The following is a 13,462-nucleotide window of genomic DNA, read 5'->3' as shown; positions in this document are numbered from 1 at the left end:
GATGATGAAAATGCAAACTAGACAAAAACAAAGAACACGCTGGGTGCCAAGTTGAAAGTTGACATCTCAAAGAAATTTCCAAATATGTACAACAGTGTTTACTTCCGTATGACATCACTACCGGTGACCGACGTTTACAAAATGGTGTGTTCACTGACAACAGTACGCGGGATTTCTAGAGGAGGATTTTCGTTGATTGTGGGATCGTATACACATAAATGTTTCACGTAAGTAATCAGAAACATTCTGACAATCTGCGTACTGTTATTTGTTTACCATGTTTTCCAATGTAACAAAGAGAATTAGTCAGAAATGCAGATATAACTACCGTCGTCGTTGTGCGTGATTTAGCGTCAGTCATGGCGACACACAGAACGGAAAAGTTTTTACGGCTCCTGTTGAATTTACCACAAGATTGTAATGTGTATATGTTTATTTCAATAGTTAGCCAATGTATGCACAAATTCGGCAAAGGTACCTCTACAAATGCTAGACAGTGTAAAATCTGAATTTTGCTTTGTTTACATTTACAAGTACAGTTTTCCGAGCACAGTTTTCGTTTCCATACCTAATTTATTTCGCATGATTTCATCTAGATAATTTGCATTGGTGACAAAGACCATTTATCCGTTGTTTCGAAAATGTATGAGGAATTCAGGGATGCATGTATAGCAGCTGAGTTTGAAATATACCTGATCAAATAGGCGTCTCATAACCGGCATTTTGTAAACAATCCAATATGGCGGAACGTACAATACGGCGTTCGTATATGCGTATTTTCCAAAACATTCTAAACGATTCTAGGCTTATCAGCGACGTTTCAGAATTGTCATTAGTGATGTGATACCCGTGATCACTAATATGCTATTTTTATACTTTAATTATTCGAGTTAATATCCGATATTTAGATTTCTAAACGCACAGTAAATATTTATATAACGCCGTGAATTGTGATTTGGCGAGGTTTACAATGTATCTAATTTTCAGAAGTCACTTTCAGTAATTTTGAATTGACTAAAATGACAGTAAATGATAAACAGAAGGGGAATTCAAAACTGCACATGAAGTGTATTAGTCTGCGTGATGTATTTTGAATTTTATTCGATTTCGAAGTGAGGGTTGAAGAGGAGGTATCCAGGGGTGTTAGACTCTGAGAAAACCCGATAATGTTGCCATAACAACAGATAATGTAACTGATAATAATACCAAACAAACTCGCAGACGAGGACGAGTTTGTTTATTTACACGGTCATTTACATTTATCAATTACACGGTCCTGTGGTTCAATACAGACGTAGGTGAACATTCGACTGAAGCACGAGCAACTTATGAATGACTTACACTCAGGGAAGTAGTCCGTCATCATCTGACCTCAGGTCATCACCATGGAGTAGCCAATCACGGGCCTGGAATTCGATCTCACACATATGTTTGATACCATATATATTATATATAGAGATTACTGCACGAGTGTGTCAGATACCATTGATCTTACAACGAGTTGTTTCAAAACGTATCTAACGAGCGAAAGCGAGTTAGATACGCTTTGTAACAACGAGTTGTAAGATCAATGGTATCTGACAGACACGAGTGCAGTAATCTGTTTCTTACACACCCTAAAATCGCACCTTTTTAACATCGAACCGATGAATTTTGTCAATTCTCATGATTGCAGTAGCGCATTAATACATGTAACACCACTGTCATAAGTGACGTCATCCTATGTGCTGCTGACTACTCATAAATAATGTAACCCTACGCAAAAAGTTTTCCGTCCTATCTGTGGATTATCAAGGCGATGATGAAAATGCAAACTAGACAAAAACCAAGAACACGCTGGGTGCCAAGTTGAAAGTTTCCACCGCGAAGAAATTACCAAATGTGTACAACAATGTTTACTTCCGTATGACATCACTACCGGTGACCGACTTTTACGAAATGGCGTGTTCACTGATAACAGTACGCGGGATTTCCAGAGGAGGTTTTCGTTGATTAAGGGATCGTATACACATAAATGTGTCACGTAAGTATTCAGAAACATTCTGACAATCTGCGTACTGTTATTTGTTTACCATGATTTCCAATGTAACAGAGAATTAGTCAGAAATGCAGATAACTAGGCCTACCGTCATCGTTGTGCGTGATTTAGCGTCAGTCATGGCGTCACACAGGACGGAAACTTTTACGGCTTCTGTTGAATTTAACACATCATTGTAATGTAAATATGTGTAATTCCATAATTAGTGCAACGATACTCCCTATGAATATTCTCAAACGCGTGATCGAGCCAATGTATGCAACAATTAGACGAAAGTACCTCTTTTATGCTACAGTGTAAAATCTGAATTTTGCTTTGTTTACATTTCAGTAAGTACAATTTTCCGAGCACAGTTTTCGTGTCCATACCTAATTTATTTCGCATGATTTCATCTAGATAATTTGCATCGGTGACAAAGACCATTTATCCATTGTTTCGAAAGTGTATGAAGAATTCAGGGATGCATGTATAGCAGCTGAGTTTGAAATATACCTGATCGAATATAGGCGTCTCATAACCGGCATTTTGTAAACACAATCCAATATGTCGGAACGTACACTTCGGCGTTCGTGTATGCGTATTTTCCAAAACATTCTAAACGATTCTAGGCTTATCAGCGACATTTCAGAGTTATCATTAGTGATTTGATACCCGTGATCGCTAAATATGCTATTTTTCTACTTTAATCATTCGAGTAAATATCCCATATTTAGATTTCTAAACACACAGTAAATATTTATATAACGCCGTGAATTGTGATTTGGCGAGATTTACAATGTACCTAACTTTCAGTCACTTTCAGTAATTTTGAATTGCCTAAAATGACAGTAAATGATAAACAGAAGGGGGAATTCAAAACTGTGAAGTGTTTGCGTGATGTATTTTGAATTTTATTGAAGAGAAGGGACATATGTCGCTGTGGCAGCCAGGGGGTTTACACTCTGAAAAAACGATAATGTTGACATAACAACATATAATGTAACTGAAAATAATAATAACAAACAAACTCGCAGACGAGGACGAGTTTGTTTATTTTTATTATTAATTACACGGTCATGTGGTTCAATACAGACGTAGGTGAACATTCGACTGAAGCACGAGCAACTTATGAATGACCTTACACTCAGGAAAGTAGTCCGTCATCATCTGACCCAAGGTCATCACCATGGAGTAGCCAATCACGGGCCTGGAATTCGATCTCACACATATGTTTGATACCAGTTATCTCAAATGGGTGTGTAAGAAATATATATATTCTAAGTATGGTAAAATATATTCTTAAGTTAAAATATCTAAGTCCATTTCCTAACCAAAAACAGCTTTGACATTACTATAAAGAAAAAGCTTTATATGTCGTACGTTACATAAGCTTTGTATAGACAAAAATTGGACATATACTTAAAGAGTAACGTCCATCCCTAAGGCGGTAAAACATAAATACATAAAACAAAAGGGTAGTGTTCATATCCTTTAGATAGTATTATGCATGGCAATATATGGTTTTCTGACTTTAAAAGATGGATAAGTTTGTTTGAATCAATCAAATTTGTAAAGATAGGTTGTGATAACATACAATGTTTAAAAAGTGTGTGTCTGAAATCTTCATGAAAAGGACAAACGGTTTTTATCTCATAAATACTTATTGACAAGTGATTGTAACATAAATACCGCCTCTGTTGTGAAATGTCCGTGTTTGAATCGGAACTTCGGGTCTGATATCTTAATATCAAACAATGTAGCAAACATTAAGAAATAGATGTTTAAGTAACCGTTTCATCTCCATACTCAATTTCCACACCCTTACATCCATTATCTGATTAGTTAAGATTCAAATTCATTTTTATACACATAAGAGAGAAGATTAGATACAGTATCCCCATGTTGGACGCCTGGGTCGTTTCAAGGCAAGAACTCAGATATGCTGTTGTTACTCGTAACTTTAATACCGGTTTAAATACCGAAATACATATTGTGGATAAGTGATAAAAAATACCATGGACTCCATTTCGTAGTAGTTTTAATCATAGTCAGCCCCCATACCTTGTCAAAGGCTTTAGAGAAATCAAGAAAAGCGGAATACAATTTTCTTTTGAAAGACTTTAATATTTTAGTGAGTTTGTGCGGAACAAAATTACTTTGAAGTAGAAAAACCTTTTTGGAATCCTACATCTGTGGGAGTTACGATTTCATTTGAATCGATTCTTCTTTATTTCATCCTGTGTTATATCATTATCTCTATCGTCATACATATAGATTAAGCTACGTTTATAACGAACACGCTTACAACGAACTTCCGGATATAACGAACATTTTTTTTTGTCCCGACCATATATGCTGTATATATGCTTCTAACGAATAACGGTTATATCGAACTAATATCAGTGGTCCCTTTGAGTTCGTTATAACCGTAGTTTACTGTAGTTAGTTTGTTTTGAACGTATTTATTTCAGAAAATGCATGAAGCTGGATTGCCTAATAGTTATATAGATATCGCTCCAGATGTTAAATAATGTTATTAGTTATAATGTACAGTCAAGGGTAAGTGATAGGCAGTTATTTTGCATAGTTTTTTCAGGGATTACCACTGTTAGGGTTAACATCGTCAGCTGATACATGCTTCATGTCTATGTTATTGCGGGAACATTCACCAGCTGGGCGGAGTTTACGGACTACAGCTCTACATTCCAAAGCTCTTCTGCTGAATGTTGCCTGTTATTACGAAAGAGTTTTGTCGGACTTCGATCTCTATATTCAGAGTTTCAGGACAATTTGTCAAAATTATAGGCAAATGTCATCTGAAGTTTTCTGTATGTGAAATGCTGGACTACCTCATTGATAACATGTGTGTACAATTCAGGGATAAGACATTCAGACAAGAAGTAGACATCCCAGTGGGCACCAGAAGTAACGAACGCTTTAACTACTAGGCCCCTACCTGAATTAGAAGTAAAGGAGACCAGTGAGACTAATCCATCTTTTTCATATTTAGATCTATACATAAAGATTCCACAATAGTGTCCACAATACTGTATGACAAGAGGGATGACTTCAACCTTCCAATAGTCAACTTCCCCTTTATGTCGTGCAATATTCCAGCAGCTCCAGCCTTTGGTGTCTACGTTTCACACCTTTTGAGGTATAATCGAACATGCTCTTTCATCCAAGACCTTAAAGAACGTCGTACGACTCTTACTCAGAAGTGGTGTGGTCAGGATTACAACATTCAAGACCCCAGTAAAGCTTTCCAAAGGTTTAATGGTAGACATGCGGAGGACACTTCCAAATGACGCGTCAGTGACAAAAATGATGTTCAATGCAATTCCCTATTTTGACTTATGACATGACTTTTGACCACATGTTCTAGTGTTTTAGAAGATCTACACTTGACTTGCCTTTGCATGTGTTTGTGATGGTATACCAACGATGGGGCAGGATACGCTCACCTTTTCGCGGACACCTGGTGTCACTATTTGATAGTGATTCATAAACACATAAACACATGTACACGATACAGTGGTACAATCGACTCTGCTTTTGGCACGTAATTCTTATGAATATGGAATTAATTTTGTGGCCTTTACTGTTTCTATTGCTATTGTTTTGTATAAATATATTGGTTTCTAACGTTTTTTCCTTTCATATTCTTTTTTGCTTTTCGAACTTCTTTTCGTTCCAATCGACATGCAAGCCATTCCTCTTTTTTCGGAGTGAGTATTACCTGTCCTCCATCTTAGTTTACCTTCGTCAGCGCTGTCTCGTTTTACCCCAGACGTTGCACATGCAGTGTCTCGTCCACGATGGCAATTGATCGCCTAGAATATTTACTGTCGGGAGGTCAGGATGGCCTTCCAGTGCAGGTTTTGTTAGCGTGTTTGTCTGTGTTTACCTCTCTATTTGCTCTGGGGGGCACGGGTTACCCAGTCGTCTAAGGCGCCGCGATTCGCCGTGCAGAGTTGCGTCCCTTGGGCACGCCAGAAACCCATGATTGGGGGATCGAATCCCGGTTCGCCCCGATTATGTTTCTAGGTTTGTCAACACCATACCCGTGATGGTGGGTTTCACCGAAGCGGTAAACGTCTGAGACTTGCATCACTTCGGTCTTTCCTCCCACATTAAGCTGACACGCCGCGATATAACTTGAATACTGTTAAAAGCAGCGTTAACCCCAACTCACTCACCCACACTCTATTTGCTCTGAACAAATCACCTTGGATTTCTTGGCATTGTTCACGTATATCCATATTGTTGCCAGTATGGTTAGTGCTAGCAGTAGGTCATTATCCATATTGTTTTCAGTTTAGCTAGTGCTAGCAGTGGATCATTATCCATATTGTTTTCAGTTTAGCTAGTGCTAGCAGTAGGTCATTATCCATATTGTTTTCAGTATAGTAAGTACTAGCAGTAGGTCATTATCCATATTGTTTTCAGTATAGTAAGTACTAGCAGTGGGTCATTATCCATATTGTTTTCAGTATAGTTAGTGCTAGAATTGGATCATTATCCATATTGTTTTCAGTTTAGCTAGTGCTTACAGTGGGTCATTATCCATAGTGTCTTCAGTATAGCTAGTGCTTACAGTGGGTCGTTATCCATATTGTTTTCAGTATAGTTAGTGGTAGCAGTGGGTCATTATCCATATTGTTTTCAGTTTAGCTAGTGCTAGCAGTGGGTTATATCCATATCGTTTTCAGTTTAGCTAGTGCTTACAGTGGGTCATTATCCATATTGTTTTCAGTTTAGCTAGTGCTAGCAGTGGGTTATATCCATATTGTTCTCAGTTAATTAGTGCTTACAGTGGGTCATTATCCATATTGTTTTCAGTTAATTAGTGCTTACAGTGGGTCATTATCCATTTTGTTTTCAGTATAGTTAGTGCTAGCAGTGGTTCATGAGCCATTTTGTTTTCAGTTTAGCTAGTGCTAGCAGTGGGTCATTATCCATTTTGTTTTCAGTATAGTTAGTGCTAGCAGTGGGTTATTAGCCATATTGTTTTCAGTTAATTAGTGCTTACAGTGGGTCATTATCCATTTTGTTTTCAGTATAGTTAGTGCTAGCAGTGGTTCATGAGCCATTTTGTTTTCAGTTTAGCTAGTGCTAGCAGTGGGTCATTATCCATTTTGTTTTCAGTTTAGCCAGTGCTTACAGTGGGTCATTATCCATATTGTTTTCAGTTTAGCTAGTGCTTACAGTGGGTCTCTAGCCATATTGTTTTCAGTTTAGCTAGTGCTTACAGTTGGTCATTATCCATTTTGTTTTCAGTTTAGCCAGTGCTTACAGTGGGTTATTAGCCATATTGTTTTCAGTTTAGCTAGTGCTTACAGTTGGTCATTATCCATATTGTTTTCAGTATAGTTAGTGCTAGCAGTGGGTCATTATCCATATTGTTTTCAGTTTAGCTAGTGCTTACAGTGGGTCTCTAGCCATATTGTTTTCAGTTTAGCTAGTGCTTACAGTTGGTCATTATCCATATTGTTTTCAGTATAGTTAGTGCTAGCAGTGGGTCATTATCCATATTGTTTTCAGTATAGTTAGTGCTAGCAGTGGGTTATTAGCCATATTGTTTTCAGTTTAGCTAGTGCTTACAGTGGGTCATTATCCATATTGTTTTCAGTTTAGCTAGTGCTAGCAGTGGGTCATTATCCATATTGTTTTCAGTATAGTTAGTGCTAGCAGTGGGTCATTATCCATATTGTTTTCAGTTAAGCTAGTGCTTACAGTGGGTCTCTAGCCATATTGTTTTCAGTTTAGCCAGTGCTTACAGTGGGTCATTATCCATATTGTTTTCAGTATAGTTAGTGCTAGCAGTGGGTTATTAGCCATATTGTTTTCAGTTTAGCTAGTGCTTACAGTGGGTCATTATCCATATTGTTTTCAGTATAGTTAGTGCTAGCAGTGGGTTATTAGCCATATTGTTTTCAGTTTAGCCAGTGCTTACAGTGGGTCATTGTCCATATTGTTCTCAGTTAAGCTAGTGCTTACAGTGGGTCTCTAGCCATATTGTTTTCAGTTTAGCCAGTGCTTACAGTGGGTCATGAGCCATATTGTTTTCAGTTAAGCTAGTGCTTACAGTGGGTCATTATCCATATTGTTTTCAGTTTAGCTAGTGCTTACAGTGGGTCTCTAGCCATATTGTTTTCAGTTTAGCTAGTGCTTACAGTGGGTCTCTAGCCATATTGTTTTCAGTTAAGCTAGTGCTTACAGTGGGTCATTATCCATATTGTTTTCAGTTTAGCTAGTGCTTACAGTGGGTCATTATCCATATTGTTTTCAGTTTAGCTAGTGCTTACAGTGGGTCTCTAGCCATATTGTTTTCAGTTTAGCTAGTGCTTACAGTTGGTCATTATCCATTTTGTTTTCAGTTTAGCCAGTGCTTACAGTGGGTTATTAGCCATATTGTTTTCAGTTTAGCTAGTGCTTACAGTGGGTCATTATCCATATTGTTTTCAGTTTAGCTAGTGCTTACAGTGGGTCATTATCCATATTGTTGCCAGTATGGTTAGTGCTAGCAGTAGGTCATTATCCATATTGTTTTCAGTTAATTAGTGCTTACAGTGGGTCATTATCCATATTGTTTTCAGTATAGTTAGTGCTAGCAGTGGGTCATGAGCCATATTGTTTTCAGTATAGTTAGTGCTAGCAGTGGGTCATTATCCATTTTGTTTTCAGTATAGTTAGTGCTAGCAGTGGGTTATTAGCCATATTGTTTTCAGTTTAGCCAGTGCTTACAGTGGGTCATTATCCATATTGTTTTCAGTTTAGCTAGTGCTTACAGTGGGTCATTGTCCATATTGTTTTCAGTTAAGCTAGTGCTAGCAGTGGGTCATTATCCATATTGTTTTCAGTATAGTTAGTGCTAGCAGTGGGTCATTATCCATATTGTTTTCAGTTTAGCTAGTGCTAGCAGTTGGTCATTATCCATATTGTTTTCAGTTAATAAGTGCTTACAGTGGGTCATTATCCATATTGTTTTCAGTATAGTTAGTGCTAGCAGTGGGTTATATCCATTTTGTTTTCAGTATAGTTAGTGCTAGCAGTGGGTTATTAGCCATATTGTTTTCAGTTTAGCTAGTGCTTACAGTGGGTCATTGTCCATATTGTTCTCAGTTTAGCTAGTGCTTACAGTGGGTCTCTAGCCATATTGTTTTCAGTTTAGCCAGTGCTTACAGTGGGTCTCTAGCCATATTGTTTTCAGTTTAGCCAGTGCTTACAGTGGGTCATTATCCATATTGTTTTCAGTTTAGCCAGTGCTAGCAGTGGGTCATTATCCATAGTGTCTTCAGTATAGTTAGTGCTAGCAGTGGGTTATATCCATATTGTTTTCAGTGTAGCTAGTGCTTACAGTGGGTCATTATCCATATTGTTTTCAGTTAATTAGTGCTAAAAGTGGGTCATTATCCATATTGTTTTCAGTATAGTTAGTGCTAGCAGTGGGTCATGAGCCATATTGTTGCCAGTTTAGCTAGTGCTAGCAGTGGGTCATTATCCATATTGTTTTCAGTTAATTAGTGCTTACAGTGGGTCATTATCCATATTGTTTTCAGTTTAGCTAGTGCTTACAGTGGGTCATGAGCCATATTGTTTTCAGTTTAGCTAGTGCTTACAGTGGGTCATTATCCATATTGTTTTCAGTTTAGCTAGTGCTTACAGTGGGTCTTTATCCATATTGTTTTCAGTATAGTAAGTGCTAGCAGTGGGTCATTATCCATATTGTTTTCAGTTTAGCTAGTGCTTACAGTTGGTCATTATCCATATTGTTTTCAGTTAAGCTAGTGCTTACAGTGGGTCATTATCCATATTGTTTTCAGTTTAGCTAGTGCTTACAGTGGGTCATTATCCATATTGTTTTCAGTTTAGCTAGTGCTTACAGTGGGTCATTATCCATATTGTTTTCAGTTTAGCTAGTGCTTACAGTTGGTCATTATCCATATTGTTTTCAGTTAAGCTAGTGCTTACAGTGGGTCATTATCCATATTGTTTTCAGTTTAGCTAGTGCTTACAGTGGGTCTTTATCCATATTGTTTTCAGTTTAGCTAGTGCTTACAGTGGGTCTCTAGCCATATTGTTTTCAGTTTAGCTAGTGCTTACAGTGGGTCATTATCCATATTGTTTTCAGTTTAGCTAGTGCTTACAGTGGGTCATCAACCATATTGTTTTCAGTATAGTTAGTGCTAGCAGTGGGTCATTATCTATATTGTTTTCAGTATAGTTAGTGCTAGCAGTGGGTTATTAGCCATATTGTTTTCAGTTGAGCTAGTGCTTACAGTGGGTCATTATCCATATTGTTCTCAGTTAAGCTAGTGCTAGCAGTGGGTCATTATCCATATTGTTTTCAGTATAGTAAGTGCTAGCAGTGGGTTATTAGCCATATTGTTTTCAGTTGAGCTAGTGCTTACAGTGGGTCATTATCCATATTGTTCTCAGTTAAGCTAGTGCTAGCAGTGGGTCATTAGCTATATTGTTTTCAGTTTAGCTAGTGCTAGCAGTGGGTCATTATCCATATTGTTTTCAGTATAGTAAGTGCTAGCAGTGGGTCATTGTTCATATTGTTTTCAGTATAGTTTGTGCTAGCAGTGGGTCATTACCATATTGTTTTCAGTATAGCTAGTGGTAGCAGTGAAGCATTATCCATATTGTTGTCAGTATAGTAAGTGCTAGCAGTGGGTCATTATCCATGAGTGGATATCACTTTAAGGAAAAGGTTATAAAGTTGGTTATGTAATCTGAATATACAGGTAAAAATCCATTATTTCCAACTCGCGACAAAGTAGCTAGCATGAAGGGGATTCAGTGACATAATCTATACACTTTTATCTCATCGTGTAGCACCTCCAACGTATTTATCATTTCTTTGTAGACAAACGATAACGTGCTTTTAGGAATATCCATTGATTTCAGCCCATTGCTGTTCGTTCCAGTTATATCTTCTATATTTCTTTGTTTTAATAGTCCCATATTTTCAAGGATAGTTCTCGGATTGATATCTACATATAATTTTTATCATCTAACTCCTTCCATTCATATAATTGTCGTAAGAGGCGACTAACGGGATCGGGTGGCCAGGCTCGCTGATTGGTTGATGCATGTCATCGTATCCTAATTGCGTGGATCGATGCTCATGTCAATCACTGGATTGTCTGGTCCAGATTCGATTATTTACAGACCGCCGTCATATAGCTGGAATATTGCTGAGTGCGGAGTTAAACAACAAACAAACAAACAATCTTAGGTAACATAGGGTAGACCAGTCAGTGCTTTCAGACATGACCTATGTTGTTTTAGTGAGTGAGTATTGTTTTACGCCGCTTTTAGCAATATTCCAGCAATATCACGGTGGGGGACACCAGAAATGGGCTTCACACATTGTACCCATGTCGGGAATCGAACCCGGGTCTTCGGCGTGACGAGCGAACGCTTTAACAACTAGGCTACCCGACCGCCCCCTATGTTGTTTTAGGAGGTGTGACAAATGGGACGTGTAACTAACGGGAGGATGCCGTATGTACATGAACTAGGGTCACTGACCTAACGCCACATTACGTAATTCCTCTACAAGACCTGACTGACATGGTCAATCAGAGAGTCGGGCCCAGATCATTGACAGAAGCGGATCTCTGCGCCGGGAACATTGGCCGCTCGGTCCCGGTGTGCGTTCTGTCACATTATCATCCACCTGTAACCTTGGGACTTATTTCAACCCATAAACATTAAACATGGCTGCTGTCGTCTGAAACTTCACCACTTCCGTCATCAACATGAGCTACCATCAGAGGGCAAAACAATGCCCTATGGACACTGTTGTTCTCCAAAACAGGGATGTTGTGATTTCATAAATACAACTTCCGTACATATGAATGTTTCTCTAAGAAATGTATTTTGAATTTGAACACAATGTAATGAAATGTAAAATCAAATGGCAACTATTTTCATGATATTTCCGCGGATAGAACACGCAACCACCAGGCAACAGACGAGCTGATAAATCACAATTCTTTTAAGAATGTCTTTTTCAAGTACCGTATGCCAGCAACAGATATTTTACGCCGGTTTCCCTAAAGGTTCATGGAAAGTGTGCTTGCAACATGTTGATAAATGTTGTGTTAAGTTTCCTTTTTCGGTTTTAAGTTAGTTAACTTACTTACCCTCTAGTTTTTAATGAGATTTAAAACCCTCATCCTCAGTTTTTAAATATGATAAAAACCCTCTGACGTGTCTTATCCAGCACATTAAGTATATTGGTCAGACTTGTCTTCAATGGCCACCAGGGCGGTGTTGGTAGATGTATGGACATCGGGGTCCATGCTAACACATTCAGTGCCAGTAGTAATAAGACATTCAACATCATTATTATTAGCCAATAATAACAATAGGTAATTTATATTGCGCATATTTCCACACCACTCGGATATGCTCCAAACGCTATTATTACCCCGGCCACTGAATTAGTGTGCACTCAAGAATCATTCTCATCTCCCTGGGGAGTATACGACGCAAGCTGCCTGTTATGCGCTGGGAGGTTAACATCTCATCCTACCGGGTACCCATTCACTGCTGGGTAAACAGAGGCACATTTCGAACAAAGTCACTTGCCTGAGGAGACGTCACATCAGTTTCATGTGCTTCAATGTCTGGTCAATGTTTAGTTTAATCATAAATTTGTCAGCTACTATAGAGTCAATGTTTCAGCGTTCAGTTTCATAATTATTAGTAAATAATTAAATATTAGTCAATATTCAAATGATCAGCATCAATTACAGATCGAAATTGTACAGCAGCACTCTGGACAGTAACCTGATCAGTACAGTGACTTGTTAACTAAACAATGGGTGATGTCTATCCATTTAACGGTTGTAACATTTCTGTATCAGAACATTCGGTTTTTTTACCACGGATTTCAAATTGGGGAATTGCTAATTGTGTAATTAGGATTTCCTTTTAAAAGTTAAAATGTTGAATTAAATGTTCAATTATATTTAAGTCTAAGAGGATATAGACATTTTGGCCAAGGCGGAACCGACACGTGACAGAGATTATGTCGAGAGTTAGAGGAAATGGCTTCACTTAAACAACCGAGGTCGTTAAAGATATACCCGTGATGTTTAAGTTAAATTTGAGCAGCCCTGGCCGTCGGACCAGACCAAACACATGTAATAGAGACTATGTTGAGCGTATAGAGTCAAACAGGTCTTAACTGTAACCAATGTGTTTGCTTTAATACGAGAAGCTTATATGCGACCATATTGTGAGACTTTGTATAACAGGAAACTGCTGCGGCGACAGGCCACTGGGCCACCGTACGTCCTTGACACATACGTGTCCGGGGTCAATGACTGTTTGTTGTTGAACGCCGCACTCAGCAATATATTCACTTATCGAGCCTGGACCAGCAAATCCAGTGGTTGATAAAATGAAAATCGATCCACGCAA

The sequence above is a fragment of the Haliotis cracherodii genome, unplaced genomic scaffold (assembly GCF_022045235.1).
Source record: "Haliotis cracherodii isolate W230 unplaced genomic scaffold, xgHalCrac1.p SCAF_1, whole genome shotgun sequence".
NCBI lineage: Eukaryota > Metazoa > Mollusca > Gastropoda > Lepetellida > Haliotidae > Haliotis > Haliotis cracherodii.
The sequence above is the reverse complement of the archived record's forward strand: the minus strand, read 5'-3'. Positions refer to the sequence as shown.